The 19,623-nt window shown below is 42.4% G+C and overlaps 6 non-coding genes and 4 pseudogenes across 6 annotated transcripts; all 10 read right to left on the minus strand.

Annotated features, from left to right (window-relative positions):
* Positions 1–565: 565 nt before the first annotated feature.
* LOC141207232 (U2 spliceosomal RNA) lies at positions 566–756 on the minus strand. Its single transcript, XR_012277653.1, has one exon. It is a non-coding gene; the product is annotated as a U2 spliceosomal RNA (small nuclear RNA).
* Positions 757–1,871: 1,115 nt separating this feature from the next.
* Positions 1,872–2,044, minus strand: LOC141207340 (U2 spliceosomal RNA; annotated as a pseudogene).
* Positions 2,045–5,015: 2,971 nt separating this feature from the next.
* Positions 5,016–5,195, minus strand: LOC141207302 (U2 spliceosomal RNA; annotated as a pseudogene).
* An 809-nt stretch (positions 5,196–6,004) lies between these two features.
* LOC141207382 (U2 spliceosomal RNA) lies at positions 6,005–6,096 on the minus strand (annotated as a pseudogene).
* A 1,106-nt stretch (positions 6,097–7,202) lies between these two features.
* On the minus strand, positions 7,203–7,436 carry LOC141207295 (U2 spliceosomal RNA; annotated as a pseudogene).
* A 6,384-nt stretch (positions 7,437–13,820) lies between these two features.
* LOC141207187 (U2 spliceosomal RNA) lies at positions 13,821–14,011 on the minus strand. Its single transcript, XR_012277608.1, has one exon. It is a non-coding gene; the product is annotated as a U2 spliceosomal RNA (small nuclear RNA).
* A 1,115-nt stretch (positions 14,012–15,126) lies between these two features.
* Positions 15,127–15,317, minus strand: LOC141207443 (U2 spliceosomal RNA). Its single transcript, XR_012277780.1, has one exon. It is a non-coding gene; the product is annotated as a U2 spliceosomal RNA (small nuclear RNA).
* Positions 15,318–16,429: 1,112 nt separating this feature from the next.
* LOC141207444 (U2 spliceosomal RNA) lies at positions 16,430–16,620 on the minus strand. The gene has a single exon (XR_012277781.1). It is a non-coding gene; the product is annotated as a U2 spliceosomal RNA (small nuclear RNA).
* A 1,119-nt stretch (positions 16,621–17,739) lies between these two features.
* LOC141207446 (U2 spliceosomal RNA) lies at positions 17,740–17,930 on the minus strand. The gene has a single exon (XR_012277783.1). It is a non-coding gene; the product is annotated as a U2 spliceosomal RNA (small nuclear RNA).
* Positions 17,931–19,045: 1,115 nt separating this feature from the next.
* On the minus strand, positions 19,046–19,236 carry LOC141207447 (U2 spliceosomal RNA). Its single transcript, XR_012277784.1, has one exon. It is a non-coding gene; the product is annotated as a U2 spliceosomal RNA (small nuclear RNA).
* Positions 19,237–19,623: the final 387 nt, after the last annotated feature.

A 19,623-nucleotide genomic window follows, 5' to 3' on the forward strand; every position in this document is an offset into this window, starting at 1 on the left:
TTTTGGGTTGGGTTCTCTTTTATAGTCTGCAGGCATTAAATGAAAGAAGTCAGTGTTCCAGCAGAAGGAGACAACGTTTCAGAAAAGGCATTGTAGCAAACCAAAAAAGAAATTTTAAGCGCAGCAGAGTAACCAGCGCACATACCTGTTAGCTCAGGTGAGTTTAAAAGGCTGCTGTTGATAACAAGGGCATTTGCTAAATAGATGGTGTGTGCGCAACAATATACTGAAAGGTCAATTATATTGTGCAGCTTATCTCACCACCTGTAGTTATTTAGGTGAAAGCTCCAAAATGCTTGCCTAATATGTCTGTTTATCCAAAAGGAAGTAAAAAGGGAGAGCTAGAAAGATAGCATTGCATCACATTACATGGCAATGCAATGCACAGTTGCTGAAGTTGAACCAAAATGAGCTTGTAATCTGGCTTCTGCAACTTTGAACATGAAAAATCCAATGAGGAGAAGAAAAGCAAAGCCAAAGAGTCCATCCCAAAATCCGACAAACAAGCAAAATGAACAAAAAACATTGAATTCAATTCTTTCTGATTTTAGAAACTGCATTAAAGAAGGGGTGCACCGGTCCTGGAGATACTGCAATACCAGGTCAATGCGTGGAGTGGACAGAGCAAGCTCTTTTTCCATCTCCCTGTTCTAAAAATCCATTTAATATATGGTCCCCAGATAGGGGACGTATCAGATATTAAACTGATAAGAACAGATACTACACTTGATCTTAGCCAAAAGGACGAGAAGCGATAACCAGAATTGGTTTCAAACTACGGAGCCACCCAAGGATCCTGAAAAGTCCATTTGTGGAGATGAGCTCCTGGACTCCCGTTAAGAAGACATGTTGTCAACCTCTAGATCCCTTACATGCCTGCACTTTTCGGCTTGCTGCTGCTGCAATCCACGCGTTTTAGATCTGCATAACTCCACCTCTTTAAACACAGCACCTTCACCCCCTGCTGTTCCCACCCGCCTCAACACCGTTGGAAGGGAGGAGAACCAATTAAGGCGGGGGGTGGGGTGGAACGAGCAGCTGTCTACCCTTAGCAGGAGGGCTCCTGATTACATACCTCTCCTGCTGCTGCTGCTGCTGGCTGTCCAGCAGCAGACTGAAGGTGGCTGCTGCTGTGCACAGGTATATAAAGGCTCAGAGCCTATTATGACACGCGCAGCCAGCGTTCCATTGCCACATTCCATCTACTGCAGGCAGGATACCTGGCTGGCTGAATGTCGCTGAGAAGCTCACAGAGACCGCCATAAGCAACAGTTTAACAGAATGCCACAGACTAATCAACCAAACTTTTTGGGTTGGGTTCTCTTTTATAGTCTGCAGGCATTAAATGAAAGAAGTCAGTGTTCCAGCAGAAGGAGACAACGTTTCAGAAAAGGCATTGTAGCAAACCAAAAAAGAAATTTTAAGCGCAGCAGAGTAACCAGCGCACATACCTGTTAGCTCAGGTGAGTTTAAAAGGCTGCTGTTGATAACAAGGGCATTTGCTAAATAGATGGTGTGTGTGCAACAATATACTGAAAGGTCAATTATATTGTGCAGCTTATCTCACCACCTGTAGTTATTTAGGTGAAAGCTCCAAAATGCTTGCCTAATATGTCTGTTTATCCAAAAGGAAGTAAAAAGGGAGAGCTAGAAAGATAGCATTGCATCACATTACATGGCAATGCAATGCACAGTTGCTGAAGTTGAACCAAAATGAGCTTGTAATCTGGCTTCTGCAACTTTGAACATGAAAAATCCAATGAGGAGAAGAAAAGCAAAGCCAAAGAGTCCATCCCAAAATCCGACAAACAAGCAAAATGAACAAAAAACATTGAATTCAATTCTTTCTGATTTTAGAAACTGCATTAAAGAAGGGGTGCACCGGTCCTGGAGATACTGCAATACCAGGTCAATGCGTGGAGTGGACAGAGCAAGCTCTTTTTCCATCTCCCTGTTCTAAAAATCCATTTAATATATGGTCCCCAGATAGGGGACGTATCAGATATTAAACTGATAAGAACAGATTTTTTTTTTTTATTTTTATTTTTTTTTTCCACTCAGATTACAAGTCCCATATTTACCATTTCATGCTTTGCAATGATTTCCAAATGGTATTAGGTTGTTATCCATCATTGTGGGTCATATATCCATTTTTCCAATCTTATTTTATATATATACGTTTATATTATCACAATACAGTTATTCCATATTCTTTACATCACAACATTACAATCTTTACCATTACGATTTAAGGCAACATTCCTCTCTTCAGGCCATATGCTGCCAAGGCATTCAAAAGCCTTCCATCCAGAAACCGACCATCCCAAGCTTCTTCTACCTCTTTAGCCAACGACTGAGGTATTCTGTAAGTTGAAAAAAAACGATGCATATCGCTATAAATGTTATTCCACACTTTGCGCCTTAGACTAGCCTGACTCCCCCCTTCACAACTATTTAGCATTTTCAACACTTCTTGTCTCTCCTCCATCTCCCTCATATTTTTTTCTGAAACATCCTTTGCTTTACTAGAGTCCTTCCCAGATGACAAAACTCCTTCAATTTCTTCTCTGGCTTCACATGCGACATCCTCTCTTTCTTCTTTACTAGTTTCTTCACCCTCCTCCTCCTCTTCCATATTACTTACAGCACCTTCCTTTTCATCCTGACTGGAGGACTCACTTTCCTCCTGATCTTCTGACTCCCTATCCACCTCCACTTCTTCTTCCAAGCTAGTATTTTCAATCTCAACGTCTGTGATATCACTCTCAGTATCTTCTTCCATATGATCACCTTCTTTTCTTATATCTCTTATTTGTTCCTCCTTCTTTTGAGATATGTTCTCTTCCGTTTCATCATGGGGGCAGCTTCAGACTCTTCTTCTTTTCCATCTTCCTTGTCAACTGACTTCTCCTCCCTTTTATTGACAGGACAGCAATCATATAAATGACCACTGCCACCACATAGATTACATTTCTTACTTTTTTCACAATTCTCTGCCTTATGTCCCACTTCTTCACACTTGGCACACCACTGTAATGTACAGGAATCCTTTTCATGGCCATACTGTTTACAACGCCTACAAAACTTCGGCATACCTGTAAAGAACATATCTCCATTAACTGTCCCGATTTTGAATCTACTTGGTGGGAGTACCACAACACCATCCGAACTTTCCTTGAACTTGACCAGGAACCTCCACCTCGTGGTCCAAAAACCATATCGGTTAAACATTTTGCCAGCAGAACTCACTTTCTCACAGTACCGGGATAAAAAGGTCATGATCTCTTCTTCCAATATGAAAGGACTATACATCCTTATTACTATTAGCCTTTCCTTCCTAGGAAAATGCGACACAAAAAAAACACCTTCAAGTATTGAATCTTCCTTCACTAGATCCATTCTCTTCCAAAAGTCAGAAAAGATATCTTCTGAACAAAAAATAACATCATATATCCCTCTCTTCGGGAACTCCAACATAGACAAAACTTGTTCCATTTGAACTTCCAATAGTTCAAACAAAATCTTCTCTACCAAAAAAAACAAGCCAGACTTCTTCTTCTCTGGATCCAAAAAAATAAACCGCACTGCATTCTTCAATCTTGCAAAAACTGGGACCTCTTCACAGGTCAGCATATTTGGGCTTCTCCCGTCCATATCTTCACACCAAAGGTGGCAAAAATCCTCCTCGCCTACTTAAAAAAAGCAGGCAGGCTGATCGCCCCTCGTTGCCCCGGGACTAATCCGGCTCCCCAAAAGCAGCAAGGGGGTGAAGCCGCACTGCTACATGCAGCGATCCCCCGAGGCCAAGGAGCCGGGTACCCAAGGCACCTCTCAGCCAAGACCAAGGCAGCAACCGGTAGATCACTGCACTTGATCTTAGCCAAAAGGCCGAGAAGCGATAACCAGAATTGGTTTCAAACTACGGAGCCACCCAAGGATCCTGAAAAGTCCATTTGTGGAGATGAGCTCCTGGACTCCCGTTAAGAAGACATGTTGTCAACCTCTAGATCCCTTACATGCCTGCACTTTTCGGCTTGCTGCTGCTGCAATCCACGCGTTTTAGATCTGCATAACTCCACCTCTTTAATCACAGCACCTTCACCCCCTGCTGTTCCCACCCGCCTCAACACCGTTGGAAGGGAGGAGAACCAATTAAGGCGGGGGGTGGGGTGGAACGAGCAGCTGTCTACCCTTAGCAGGAGGGCTCCTGATTACATACCTCTCCTGCTGCTGCTGCTGCTGGCTGTCCAGCAGCAGACTGAAGGTGGCTGCTGCTGTGCACAGGTATATAAAGGCTCAGAGCCTATTATGACACGCGCAGCCAGCGTTCCATTGCCACATTCCATCTACTGCAGGCAGGATACCTGGCTGGCTGAATGTCGCTGAGAAGCTCACAGAGACCGCCATAAGCAACAGTTTAACAGAATGCCACAGACTAATCAACCAAACTTTTTGGGTTGGGTTCTCTTTTATAGTCTGCAGGCATTAAATGAAAGAAGTCAGTGTTCCAGCAGAAGGAGACAACGTTTCAGAAAAGGCATTGTAGCAAACCAAAAAAGAAATTTTAAGCGCAGCAGAGTAACCAGCGCACATACCTGTTAGCTCAGGTGAGTTTAAAAGGCTGCTGTTGATAACAAGGGCATTTGCTAAATAGATGGTGTGTGTGCAACAATATACTGAAAGGTCAATTATATTGTGCAGCTTATCTCACCACCTGTAGTTATTTAGGTGAAAGCTCCAAAATGCTTGCCTAATATGTCTGTTTATCCAAAAGGAAGTAAAAAGGGAGAGCTAGAAAGATAGCATTGCATCACATTACATGGCAATGCAATGCACAGTTGCTGAAGTTGAACCAAAATGAGCTTGTAATCTGGCTTCTGCAACTTTGAACATGAAAAATCCAATGAGGAGAAGAAAAGCAAAGCCAAAGAGTCCATCCCAAAATCCGACAAACAAGCAAAATGAACAAAAAACATTGAATTCAATTCTTTCTGATTTTAGAAACTGCATTAAAGAAGGGGTGCACCGGTCCTGGAGATACTGCAATACCAGGTCAATGCGTGGAGTGGACAGAGCAAGCTCTTTTTCCATCTCCCTGTTCTAAAAATCCATTTAATATATGGTCCCCAGATAGGGGACGTATCAGATATTAAACTGATAAGAACAGATTTTTTTTTTTTTTTTTTAAATTCTTTTGGCGAAAGCCCGAATTCGTGTACAAAACCCGAGTGCGCTTAAAAAAGTGACAAGTGCCACAAAAAAAGTGCACTAGGATGCTGGTCTTCATGAAACCCTCTCCAAAAGGAGAAGGGTCCCCCAAACCATTCCCCGTCCCTCCGAGCCAAAAGGCCACAGCGAGGAACAGGGACAAAAAGCCACCTCCAGCCGAAGCCAGAGGCGACCCAATCTTACCACCAGCACCTGCCCGAGTTCTCACCCGAGCAAGGCACTGGGAGCCAAAGACTGTGCTCCCCTCCCGAAAGAGGGGAGCCAACAACGCTCTCCTCCCGAAAGAGGAGAGCCAGGGGGGTTCAGGGGGGAGCGGAACCTGATGGCCACACACTCCCCCCCTAGACCTGCCAAGAGAGGAACCCGTAAGGGAACCGCATCCCGACAAAATCCTAGTAGGACGTGACACACGTGAATAAGTGGACACACAGTGACAAAGAAATTAAATAAATAGTGAAGGTTTCACAGTATAATACTGCCCGGACCTTCGACCGGGAATTGAAAAATTCCCCATCCTAAGGCCAGAAGGCCCGGAATAAGGGTGTGTGCGAAGAAAGAAAATTTGAAGTGCTTGTGCAAATGTGCCATAAACTCAAGTGGGGTTCCCAATCCCAGTGAGTTAAGGCACCCCAGGGTCACCACTCCTGGGGCACTTCACACTTCGGGCTTTCGATCTTCCCCGGCCCAATGGCGTCGATCCTGGGGGGCCATGCTTTCCACCAGATGACTATATTAGCCACCTGGCGTACTAACAAGCGCCTAAACCCCAGTGTGCATAATGTATCAATCTACTAGGGCGGCCAACATCCAAAACCGCCTTTTCGAAAGATACTACACTTGATCTTAGCCAAAAGGCCGAGAAGCGATAACCAGAATTGGTTTCAAACTACGGAGCCACCCAAGGATCCTGAAAAGTCCATTTGTGGAGATGAGCTCCTGGACTCCCGTTAAGAAGACATGTTGTCAACCTCTAGATCCCTTACATGCCTGCACTTTTCGGCTTGCTGCTGCTGCAATCCACGCGTTTTAGATCTGCATAACTCCACCTCTTTAAACACAGCACCTTCACCCCCTGCTGTTCCCACCCGCCTCAACACCGTTGGAAGGGAGGAGAACCAATTAAGGCGGGGGGTGGGGTGGAACGAGCAGCTTTCTACCCTTAGCAGGAGGGCTCCTGATTACATACCTCTCCTGCTGCTGGCTGTCCAGCAGCAGACTGAAGGTGGCTGCTGCTGTGCACAGGTATATAAAGGCTCAGAGCCTATTATGACACGCGCAGCCAGCGTTCCATTGCCACATTCCATCTACTGCAGGCAGGATACCTGGCTGGCTGAATGTCGCTGAGAAGCTCACAGAGACCGCCATAAGCAACAGTTTAACAGAATGCCACAGACTAATCAACCAAACTTTTTGGGTTGGGTTCTCTTTTATAGTCTGCAGGCATTAAATGAAAGAAGTCAGTGTTCCAGCAGAAGGAGACAACGTTTCAGAAAAGGCATTGTAGCAAACCAAAAAAGAAATTTTAAGCGCAGCAGAGTAACCAGCGCACATACCTGTTAGCTCAGGTGAGTTTAAAAGGCTGCTGTTGATAACAAGGGCATTTGCTAAATAGATGGTGCGTGTGCAACAATATACTGAAAGGTCAATTATATTGTGCAGCTTATCTCACCACCTGTAGTTATTTAGGTGAAAGCTCCAAAATGCTTGACTAATATGTCTGTTTATCCAAAAGGAAGTAAAAAGGGAGAGCTAGAAAGATAGCATTGCATCACATTACATGGCAATGCAATGCACAGTTGCTGAAGTTGAACCAAAATGAGCTTGTAATCTGGCTTCTGCAACTTTGAACATGAAAAATCCAATGAGGAGAAGAAAAGCAAAGCCAAAGAGTCCATCCCAAAATCCGACAAACAAGCAAAATGAACAAAAAACATTGAATTCAATTCTTTCTGATTTTAGAAACTGCATTAAAGAAGGGGTGCACCGGTCCTGGAGATACTGCAATACCAGGTCAATGCGTGGAGTGGACAGAGCAAGCTCTTTTTCCATCTCCCTGTTCTAAAAATCCATTTAATATATGGTCCCCAGATAGGGGACGTATCAGATATTAAACTGATAAGAACAGATTTTTTTTTTTTTTTTTTTTTTTCTTTCTTCTCTTTTTTTTACACTCAGATTACAAAGTCTTGGAATCAACAAAAAGATAAGAAGACTCAAATCCATCATCGTGCATTCTACCAATTTTAATACTTCTCCAAATCTTTTATTTTCTTTTTCTTTTATATATATATATTTATTTATTTTTTCCCTCTTTTTTTTTTTTTTTTAAAAATTATATAGTTTTGGCTATTTTTTTTTGTTTGTTTTTGTTCTTCTTTTTTTGTTTTTCCACAGGTTTTCAAAAAATCAAATCTTACAAGGTAAGTTCATTCCATTTACATTGTTTCCATTTCTCATTTGCTTTCACCTTGCCAAGCGTCATTTTGTCCCTCCAGAAATACATGTACAAATAACTTAGACATAATTTAATACACTGGTCGACTGTTACTTCCTTATGTTTAAACACTAAAATGTTCCTTGCTTTCCACAATGCCGCCTTCACACATGCAATAATAATCCATACAATTTTAAAATCCTCCTCTCTTATCCCCATCCCATAAAATACTCTGTTAAAATCCAAAAAATTAACAGTACTCACAGCTCTCACTATATTGCACACTTTCCTCCATATTGTCTGTGCAAAATTACAATTCCAGAAGATGTGCATGGGTGTTTCACTATTCCCACACCTGGATCTTGGGCACACTTCAGATCTTACCAACCCACGCCTGTGTTGGAACTCACGGGTTGGCAGGCAGTCTTTTACTATACACCAGAGTAAATCCCTGTGTTCATTAGATAACACACTATAATTTACATTCATCCAGATTCTTTCCACAATTTTGAATGAAAAATGTTCCACAGGACTGATACCTATTCTCTCTTCCAGGATTTTTAGGATTTTTTTATGGCATTTAAGAACATTTATTTCGACCATCTTAAGTTTAAAATCTCTTAAATTTTTTTCTAAAACAATATAATTTCCTGGAGGTAAAAACCTATAAGGCCTATTTAGAGACATCTCCAACCATTTATAATTTCTAATATAGAAACCTAAATTATATATAGAAAACAACTTTAGCTTAGAGCCTGGTCCTAATAAAGTGCATACACAGTTCGCTACATACTTTGCATATAAAAAGGACCTAATATCCGGAAAACCTTTCCCACCTTTTTTCTTTGATTTATATATCTCCTCTCTCTTTACTCTTTCCATCTTGGATCTCCATAAAAAATTAAAACATACCTTAATAACTCTCTTCATGATATTATTTTGGGGGATAAAAACTGTTGAGACATATAAAAACATTGGGAGTAAAACCTGTCTAATAATTAAAATTTTTCCTTCCAGGGTAAGATCTCTCAACTGCCAGAAAGTAATCTTTTTCTTAACTCTTTCCAGCAGAGACTCCCAATTTCTTACATTACCACCTGACTCTGAGAAATAAATACCTAAAATTTTTACTTCATTCATTCTTGTTAATTTACACTCAGAATCTACAATAAAATCACCAACAGTTAAAATACCAGATTTTTCCATGTTAATTTTAAAACCCGATGCGCCCCCAAACCAATCCACTGTTCTTATGGCTCTGTTCATGCTTCTAGTGTCTTTAACTAAAACCGTCACATCATCCATATATGCCACCACTTTAACTTGTTCATTGCAACTCCCGGGAATAAAAAAACCATTGATTACCTTATCTCTCCTAAAAGCTGCTAAAAGTGGTTCAATTGCACAAATAAAAAGAATAGGGGATAAGGGACACCCCTGTTTAACGCCACAGTTTATTTTTACATTATCAGATAAAAAACCATTAATAGATATTTTGCTAAAACATGATTTGTAAAGAGATTTAATACGTTTGCTAAAAACATCCGGGCATCCCATTTTCTCTAAAACTGCAAATAAAAAATCATGGGCAACTCTATCGTACGCTTTTTCAAAATCCAAAGTAATTAGAGCAAGCTTTTGTTTTCTGTCTAAAACATCCCATAAAACATCCCTGATTAAAATCAATGAGTCGCTGATTCTCCGATTTGGCACTGCACACGTCTGATCCACTTCTATTACTGAGCCGATTACCTTTTTTAATCTATTTGCTAGTAACTTTGCATATACCTTACAGTCCGTATTTAAAAGGGTTATTGGTCTCCAATTTTTAATCAGTTCTTTATTTCCTTTCTTAAATAATAAAACAATAAGACCCTCCCACCACGACTCTGGGACACTAAAAGATGCTTCTGCTTCTAAAATTACTTCATAAAAATCCTCACCCATGATCTCCCATAAACACTTGTAAAATTCAACAGGTAGTCCATCTGCTCCCGGCGTTTTGTTATTTTGTAGCGTATTAATTGTATTAAAAACTTCCTCTTTAGTAAAATTCCCTATTAAAAAAGATTTATCTTCCGCATTAAAATTTTTTTCCAGTCCTTCTAAAAAATGTTTTTTTAGAGACACATCCGTGTATTTAACAGAAAATAAATCATCATAAAATTCTTTTGCTTTCATCTTCTTCCCCTCCAAACTTGTTTCTCCTTCCAAAACCTTCATATAATCCTTCTTGTCACATATTTTTTTAAAAAAGAATTTTGTGCATTTTTCATCCTCGTCTAAAACTTTTACTCGGGAATTAAAAATAATTTCTTTACCTTTTTCTTTCAGGCAGTTTTGGATCTTTTCTTTTGTTGTTCGGATCGCCTCCTGCAGATCACATCCGTTATTTTCGAGGTGAAAAAACATTGCAGTTTAGCATTAAGATCATTATAAAAAATACGTTTTGCAGCAGCTTTCTTCTTTCCTTCTTTAATAAAAAATATTTTTACCTCCTTCTTGACAAAATCCCACCAATTAAAAATAGATTTAAAAAACGTTTTTTTTAGCTTCAGTTTTTCATACAGCTTTTTAAAACCTTCCATAACCACCTCGTCTTGTAGTAGGGATACATTAAATATCCAGTGTGACGGTCTTTTATCCACATCTGATTCTATTTTAAAACTACATTCTATTATTTTATGATCTGAAAAAGGTGTTGAATGCGTTTTAAAACCTGAGCATGTTAGGGCTTGAGATATAAAAATATAATCTATTCTGGATGAAACACCTCTCCCCACCCAAGTGACTTCATGCTCCTTTTTTTGTCCATCTAATGCCCATGTATCTTTAAGATTAAAAGCTGCTAAAATATTTCTAAGACATGAAGCTGACCCATCTTTTACATTTTTTAAATGACAATTAAAATCCCCACCTAAAACTAATGGATCTACTCCAGGTAAAAACAGCTGCAACAGTTCAAACAAATGTAATCTCAAGGCTTTTTCTGCATTTGCATACACATTAAAACACCTCACTTTCTTCCCATTTTTCTGCACATCAATTCTTAAAATCCTCCCAGGGTATATCTCTTCATAATTTACAATCTCCCAATCTTTAGAGCATAAAAACCCCACACCATCACTTTTTGACTCGTTCCCACCAGAAAAGCATAAGTTACCCTTCCATATACCCTGTAAATATTCATAGCTTATTTTTTTTGTCAAATTACATTCTTGTAGAAAGATAAAATCAATATTTTCATTATTTAAAAAATCATATAAAGCAGTTCTCTTATATAGGTCGTTAAACCCCTGAACATTCAGGGACATTGAGCGGATCATCTTCTAACATTTAGTGCAGGGCTCTTCCCTCCGCCCTCATTCTCTACTGCCGGAGAAGATGGGTCTACCTCCAGATCTGATACATCCGAAGATGACACACTCCCCAGCAGACTTGTTGCTTCTAATGCCTTTACTTTCCCACCACATGGTATTCCTTCATTATCACTTCTATCCACACTTCTTTTTAGAGATTTTTCTGTGCAGTCCATTTGTACCTGCGCGCAAGGTAAGCTCTGCGACAGGGAATTAGTAGGAGTGGACTCCACTACTTCTGGAATATCACTTTCCCCTCCACAACTACTCCCTTTACTTAGTGGAGAAATTTCTTGCAACATTTGACTCTTCTCTTCTCTCTTCTGATCTTCTTTCTTCTGTTCTTCTATCTTCTTCTTTTCATTCTTATCTTCTTTCTTCTTATCTTCTTTCTTCTGCTCTTCTCTCTTTTTCCTTTCCATCTGTTTCTTTATCTCCATGGCCCTTTTTTCTATGTCCTCTATCCTCTTCTGTTTTTCCTCTTCCTTCTTTCTCTTCCTTTCTTCCAACTTCCTTTCCTCTTCTTCTTGTGATTTTTTAACCCGTTCCTCCTTCTTCTTCTCCTTCATTGCCCGTCCCTCCTCTTCCTCTTTTCTCTTTCTTTCTGTCTCCTCCTTCTCACTCCTTTCTTTCTCCTCTTCCCCTTTTTCCTCTTCAGCAGCAATGCCTGCTTCCACATCGTCTTTAGCTTCTTGTTGCTGTTCTTCAGGCGATGTGTCCATCTCCTCTACATCCTTTTTCTTATTTTTAGGGCACTCATCCATCTGGTGAGGAGTACCCATGCAGCTAAAACACTTGTTACATTCTGCATCCAGATGTCCATATTTTTTACACACACGGCAGTAGTGTGGCATCCCTGGGAAGAATAAATAACCGCGGCTATGGTTGATATAAACCTGCGGCGGAGGTCTGGACACGCCCCCCTCCTCATTCGGGTTCTTCCTAAATGATACCACATACACACGTTTCCCGTTCCACACTCCAAACTGTGTTTCCCCGCGTCTCTTAGGGATGATTTTGTCACAATACATTGATAGGTAACTTTCAACCTCAGAGTCTGTAATAAATGGACTAAACAAATGAATCGTCAGTACTTTCATTGAAAACTGAAAAGAGGGGATTACTTTCACCCCCTCCAGCTCTACCTTCTCTTTATTTACTTCATAAAGAGCGTAGGCACTTTCACACTGCGAGGCTTTATTAAGCGTAACATCATAAAGTCCTCGAGAAAAAAAAGATTGAAAGCAAAAAAGATGCTCCTTGTCGATCTTCAAGAGATTACAAATAACATTGAAAATAAATTGAGAATCTTTCACCTGCCGGTGGTCAGGAGCAACCACGAACCTGATGGTGTCCTTCAGCGGATGCTCCTCCGAGAAATAATCATTCGGGTTGCTTGCTTGATTCTCCTTCCTTCCTCCAGGGTTTCTCCTTGTCTCCATGATTTTCCTCTTCTTTTCCAGATACCAAGGAAAATATCACACACGGATCGCAGCCTCCACGAAGTTCGTCCTCCCTCCAACACACCGTCCTCCGTAAAGAAAAGGCACTGCAGCTTTAGCACCGATTCCCAAAAGCAGCACTGGATATCTCCAAAGGCCAAGAATCGGTTCTGCCACCACAGTAACCTTCAGCCCAATGTCACAACCAACTACAGATCGTGCCAAAAGGCCGAGAAGCGATAACCAGAATTGGTTTCAAACTACGGAGCCACCCAAGGATCCTGAAAAGTCCATTTGTGGAGATGAGCTCCTGGATTCCCGTTAAGAAGACATGTTGTCAACCTCTAGATCCCTTACATGCCTGCACTTTTCGGCTTGCTGCTGCTGCAATCCACGCGTTTTAGATCTGCATAACTCCACCTCTTTAAACACAGCACCTTCACCCCCTGCTGTTCCCACCCGCCTCAACACCGTTGGAAGGGAGGAGAACCAATTAAGGCGGGGGGTGGGGTGGAACGAGCAGCTGTCTACCCTTAGCAGGAGGGCTCCTGATTACATACCTCTCCTGCTGCTGCTGCTGCTGGCTGTCCAGCAGCAGACTGAAGGTGGCTGCTGCTGTGCACAGGTATATAAAGGCTCAGAGCCTATTATGACACGCGCAGCCAGCGTTCCATTGCCACATTCCATCTACTGCAGGCAGGATACCTGGCTGGCTGAATGTCGCTGAGAAGCTCACAGAGACCGCCATAAGCAACAGTTTAACAGAATGCCACAGACTAATCAACCAAACTTTTTGGGTTGGGTTCTCTTTTATAGTCTGCAGGCATTAAATGAAAGAAGTCAGTGTTCCAGCAGAAGGAGACAACGTTTCAGAAAAGGCATTGTAGCAAACCAAAAAAGAAATTTTAAGCGCAGCAGAGTAACCAGCGCACATACCTATTAGCTCAGGTGAGTTTAAAAGGCTGCTGTTGATAACAAGGGCATTTGCTAAATAGATGGTGTGTGTGCAACAATATACTGAAAGGTCAATTATATTGTGCAGCTTATCTCACCACCTGTAGTTATTTAGGTGAAAGCTCCAAAATGCTTGCCTAATATGTCTGTTTATCCAAAAGGAAGTAAAAAGGGAGAGCTAGAAAGATAGCATTGCATCACATTACATGGCAATGCAATGCACAGTTGCTGAAGTTGAACCAAAATGAGCTTGTAATCTGGCTTCTGCAACTTTGAACATGAAAAATCCAATGAGGAGAAGAAAAGCAAAGCCAAAGAGTCCATCCCAAAATCCGACAAACAAGCAAAATGAACAAAAAACATTGAATTCAATTCTTTCTGATTTTAGAAACTGCATTAAAGAAGGGGTGCACCGGTTCTGGAGATACTGCAATACCAGGTCAATGCGTGGAGTGGACAGAGCAAGCTCTTTTTCCATCTCCCTGTTCTAAAAATCCATTTAATATATGGTCCCCAGATAGGGGACGTATCAGATATTAAACTGATAAGAACAGATACTACACTTGATCTTAGCCAAAAGGCCGAGAAGCGATAACCAGAATTGGTTTCAAACTACGGAGCCACCCAAGGATCCTGAAAAGTCCATTTGTGGAGATGAGCTCCTGGACTCCCGTTAAGAAGACATGTTGTCAACCTCTAGATCCCTTACATGCCTGCACTTTTCGGCTTGCTGCTGCTGCAATCCACGCGTTTTAGATCTGCATAACTACACCTCTTTAAACACAGCACCTTCACCCCCTGCTGTTCCCACCCGCCTCAACACCGTTGGAAGGGAGGAGAAGAAATTAAGGCGGGGGGTGGGGTGGAACGAGCAGCTGTCTACCCTTAGCAGGAGGGCTCCTGATTACATACCTCTCCTGCTGCTGCTGCTGCTGGCTGTCCAGCAGCAGACTGAAGGTGGCTGCTGCTGTGCACAGGTATATAAAGGCTCAGAGCCTATTATGACACGCGCAGCCAGCGTTCCATTGCCACATTCCATCTACTGCAGGCAGGATACCTGGCTGGCTGAATGTCGCTGAGAAGCTCACAGAGACCGCCATAAGCAACATTTTAACAGAATGCCACAGACTAATCAACCAAACTTTTTGGGTTGGGTTCTCTTTTATAGTCTGCAGGCATTAAATGAAAGAAGTCAGTGTTCCAGCAGAAGGAGACAACGTTTCAGAAAAGGCATTGTAGCAAACCAAAAAAGAAATTTTAAGCGCAGCAGAGTAACCAGCGCACATACCTGTTAGCTCAGGTGAGTTTAAAAGGCTGCTGTTGATAACAAGGGCATTTGCTAAATAGATGGTGTGTGTGCAACAATATACTGAAAGGTCAATTATATTGTGCAGCTTATCTCACCACCTGTAGTTATTTAGGTGAAAGCTCCAAAATGCTTGCCTAATAAATCTGTTTATCCAAAAGGAAGTAAAAAGGGAGAGCTAGAAAGATAGCATTGCATCACATTACATGGCAATGCAATGCACAGTTGCTGAAGTTGAACCAAAATGAGCTTGTAATCTGGCTTCTGCAACTTTGAACATGAAAAATCCAATGAGGAGAAGAAAAGCAAAGCCAAAGAGTCCATCCCAAAATCCGACAAACAAGCAAAATGAACAAAAAACATTGAATTCAATTCTTTCTGATTTTAGAAACTGCATTAAAGAAGGGGTGCACCGGTCCTGGAGATACTGCAATACCAGGTCAATGCGTGGAGTGGACAGAGCAAGCTCTTTTTCCATCTCCCTGTTCTAAAAATCCATTTAATATATGGTCCCCAGATAGGGGACGTATCAGATATTAAACTGATAAGAACAGATACTACACTTGATCTTAGCCAAAAGGCCGAGAAGCGATAACCAGAATTGGTTTCAAACTACGGAGCCACCCAAGGATCCTGAAAAGTCCATTTGTGGAGATGAGCTCCTGGACTCCCGTTAAGAAGACATGTTGTCAACCTCTAGATCCCTTACATGCCTGCACTTTTCGGCTTGCTGCTGCTGCAATCCACGCGTTTTAGATCTGCATAACTCCACCTCTTTAAACACAGCACCTTCACCCCCTGCTGTTCCCACCCGCCTCAACACCATTGGAAGGGAGGAGAACCAATTAAGGCGGGGGGTGGGGTGGAACGAGCAGCTGTCTACCCTTAGCAGGAGGGCTCCTGATTACATACCTCTCCTGCTGCTGCTGCTGGCTGTCCAGCAGCAGACTGAAGGTGGCTGCTGCTGTGCACAGGTATATAAAGGCTCAGAGCCTATTATGACACGCGCAGCCAGCGTTCCATTGCCACATTCCATCTACTGCAGGCAGGATACCTGGCTGGCTGAATGTCGCTGAGAAGCTCACAGAGACCGCCATAAGCAACAGTTTAACAGAATGCCACAGACTAATCAACCAAACTTTTTGGGTTGGGTTCTCTTTTATAGTCTGCAGGCATTAAATGAAAGAAGTCAGTGTTCCAGCAGAAGGAGACAACGTTTCAGAAAAGGCATTGTAGCAAACCAAAAAAGAAATTTTAAGCGCAGCAGAGTAACCAGCGCACATACCTGTTAGCTCAGGTGAGTTTAAAAGGCTGCTGTTGATAACAAGGGCATTTGCTAAATAGATGGTGTGTGTGCAACAATATACTGAAAGGTCAATTATATTGTGCAGCTTATCTCACCACCTGTAGTTATTTAGGTGAAAGCTCCAAAATGCTTGCCTAATATGTCTGTTTATCCAAAAGGAAGTAAAAAGGGAGAGCTAGAAAGATAGCATTGCATCACATTACATGGCAATGCAATGCACAGTTGCTGAAGTTGAACCAAAATGAGCTTGTAATCTGGCTTCTGCAACTTTGAACATGAAAAATCCAATGAGGAGAAGAAAAGCAAAGCCAAAGAGTCCATCCCAAAATCCGACAAACAAGCAAAATGAACAAAAAACATTGAATTCAATTCTTTCTGATTTTAGAAACTGCATTAAAGAAGGGGTGCACCGGTCCTGGAGATACTGCAATACCAGGTCAATGCGTGGAGTGGACAGAGCAAGCTCTTTTTCCATCTCCCTGTTCTAAAAATCCATTTAATATATGGTCCCCAGATAGGGGACGTATCAGATATTAAACTGATAAGAACAGATACTACACTTGATCTTAGCCAAAAGGCCGAGAAGCGATAACCAGAATTGGTTTCAAACTACGGAGCCACCCAAGGATCCTGAAAAGTCCATTTGTGGAGATGAGCTCCTGGACTCCCGTTAAGAAGACATGTTGTCAACCTCTAGATCCCTTACATGCCTGCACTTTTCGGCTTGCTGCTGCTGCAATCCACGCGTTTTAGATCTGCATAACTCCACCTCTTTAAACACAGCACCTTCACCCCCTGCTGTTCCCACCCGCCTCAACACCGTTGGAAGGGAGGAGAACCAATTAAGGCGGGGGGTGGGGTGGAACGAGCAGCTGTCTACCCTTAGCAGGAGGGCTCCTGATTACATACCTCTCCTGCTGCTGCTGCTGCTGGCTGGCTGTTCAGCAGCAGACTGAAGGTGGCTGCTGCTGTGCACAGGTATATAAAGGCTCAGAGCCTATTATGACACGCGCAGCCAGCGTTCCATTGCCACATTCCATCTACTGCAGGCAGGATACCTGGCTGGCTGAATGTCGCTGAGAAGCTCACAGAGACCGCCATAAGCAACAGTTTAACAGAATGCCACAGACTAATCAACCAAACTTTTTGGGTTGGGTTCTCTTTTATAGTCTGCAGGCATTAAATGAAAGAAGTCAGTGTTCCAGCAGAAGGAGACAACGTTTCAGAAAAGGCATTGTAGCAAACCAAAAAAGAAATTTTAAGCGCAGCAGAGTAACCAGCGCACATACCTGTTAGCTCAGGTGAGTTTAAAAGGCTGCTGTTGATAACAAGGGCATTTGCTAAATAGATGGTGTGTGTGCAACAATATACTGAAAGGTCAATTATATTGTGCAGCTTATCTCACCACCTGTAGTTATTTAGGTGAAAGCTCCAAAATGCTTGCCTAATATGTCTGTTTATCCAAAAGGAAGTAAAAAGGGAGAGCTAGAAAGATAGCATTGCATCACATTACATGGCAATGCAATGCACAGTTGCTGAAGTTGAACCAAAATGAGCTTGTAATCTGGCTTCTGCAACTTTGAACATGAAAAATCCAATGAGGAGAAGAAAAGCAAAGCCAAAGAGTCCATCCCAAAATCCGACAAACAAGCAAAATGAACAAAAAACATTGAATTCAATTCATTCTGATTTTAGAAACTGCATTAAAGAAGGGGTGCACCGGTCCTGGAGATACTGCAATACCAGGTCAATGCGTGGAGTGGACAGAGCAAGCTCTTTTTCCATCTCCCTGTTCTAAAAATCCATTTAATATATGGTCCCCAGATAGGGGACGTATCAGATATTAAACTGATAAGAACAGATACTACACTTGATCTTAGCCAAAAGGCCGAGAAGCGATAACCAGAATTGGTTTCAAACTACGGAGCCACCCAAGGATCCTGAAAAGTCCATTTGTGGAGATGAGCTCCTGGACTCCCGTTAAGAAGACATGTTGTCAACCTCTAGATCCCTTACATGCCTGCACTTTTCGGCTTGCTGCTGCTGCAATCCACGCGTTTTAGATCTGCATAACTCCACCTCTTTAAACACAGCACCTTCACCCCCTGCTGTTCCCACCCGCCTCAACACCGTTGGAAGGGAGGAGAACCAATTAAGGCGGGGGGTGGGGTGGAACGAGCAGCTGTCTACCCTTAGCAGGAGGGCTCCTGATTACATACCTCTCCTGCTGCTGCTGCTGCTGGCTGTCCAGCAGCAGACTGAAGGTGGCTGCTGCTGTGCACAGGTATATAAAGGCTCAGAGCCTATTATGACACGCGCAGCCAGCGTTCCATTGCCACATTCCATCTACTGCAGGCAGGATACCTGGCTGGCTGAATGTCGCTGAGAAGCTCACAGAGACCGCCATAAGCAACAGTTTAACAGAATGCCACAGACTAATCAACCAAACTTTTTGGGTTGGGTTCTCTTTTATAGTCTGCAGGCATTAAATGAAAGAAGTCAGTGTTCCAGCAGAAGGAGACAACGTTTCAGAAAAGGCATTGTAGCAAACCAAAAAAGAAATTTTAAGCGCAGCAGAGTAACCAGCGCACATACCTGTTAGCTCAGGTGAGTTTAAAAGGCTGCTGTTGATAACAAGGGCATTTGCTAAATAGATGGTGTGTGTGCAACAATATACTGAAAGGTCAATTATATTGTGCAGCTTATCTCACCACCTGTAGTTATTTAGGTGAAAGCTCCAAAATGCTTGCCTAATATGTCTGTTTATCCAAAAGGAAGTAAAAAGGGAGAGCTAGAAAGATAGCATTGCATCACATTACATGGCAATGCAATGCACAGTTGCTGAAGTTGAACCAAAATGAGCTTGTAATCTGGCTTCTGCAACTTTGAACATGAAAAATCCAATGAGGAGAAGAAAAGCAAAGCCAAAGAGTCCATCCCAAAATCCGACAAACAAGCAAAATGAACAAAAAACATTGAATTCAATTCATTCTGATTTTAGAAACTGCATTAAAGAAGGGGTGCACCGGTCCTGGAGATACTGCAATACCAGGTCAATGCGTGGAGTGGACAGAGCAAGCTCTTTTTCCATCTCCCTGTTCTAAAAATCCATTTAATATATGGTCCCCAGATAGGGGACGTATCAGATATTAAACTGATAAGAACAGATACTACACTTGATCTTAGCCAAAAGGCCGAGAAGCGATAACCAGAATTGGTTTCAAACTACGGAGCCACCCAAGGATCCTGAAAAGTCCATTTGTGGAGATGAGCTCCTGGACTCCCGTTAAGAAGACATGTTGTCAACCTCTAGATCCCTTACATGCCTGCACTTTTCGGCTTGCTGCTGCTGCAATCCACGCGTTTTAGATCTGCATAACTCCACCTCTTTAAACACAGCACCTTCACCCCCTGCTGTTCCCACCCGCCTCAACACCGTTGGAAGGGAGGAGAACCAATTAAGGCGGGGGGTGGGGTGGAACGAGCAGCTGTCTACCCTTAGCAGGAGGGCTCCTGATTACATACCTCTCCTGCTGCTGCTGCTGCTGGCTGTCCAGCAGCAGACTGAAGGTGGCTGCTGCTGTGCACAGGTA

Source organism: Phyllobates terribilis, unplaced genomic scaffold, assembly GCF_046119375.1.
Source record: "Phyllobates terribilis strain yellow unplaced genomic scaffold, ASM4611937v1 Scaffold_160__1_contigs__length_4322635, whole genome shotgun sequence".
Classification (NCBI taxonomy): Eukaryota; Metazoa; Chordata; class Amphibia; order Anura; family Dendrobatidae; genus Phyllobates; species Phyllobates terribilis.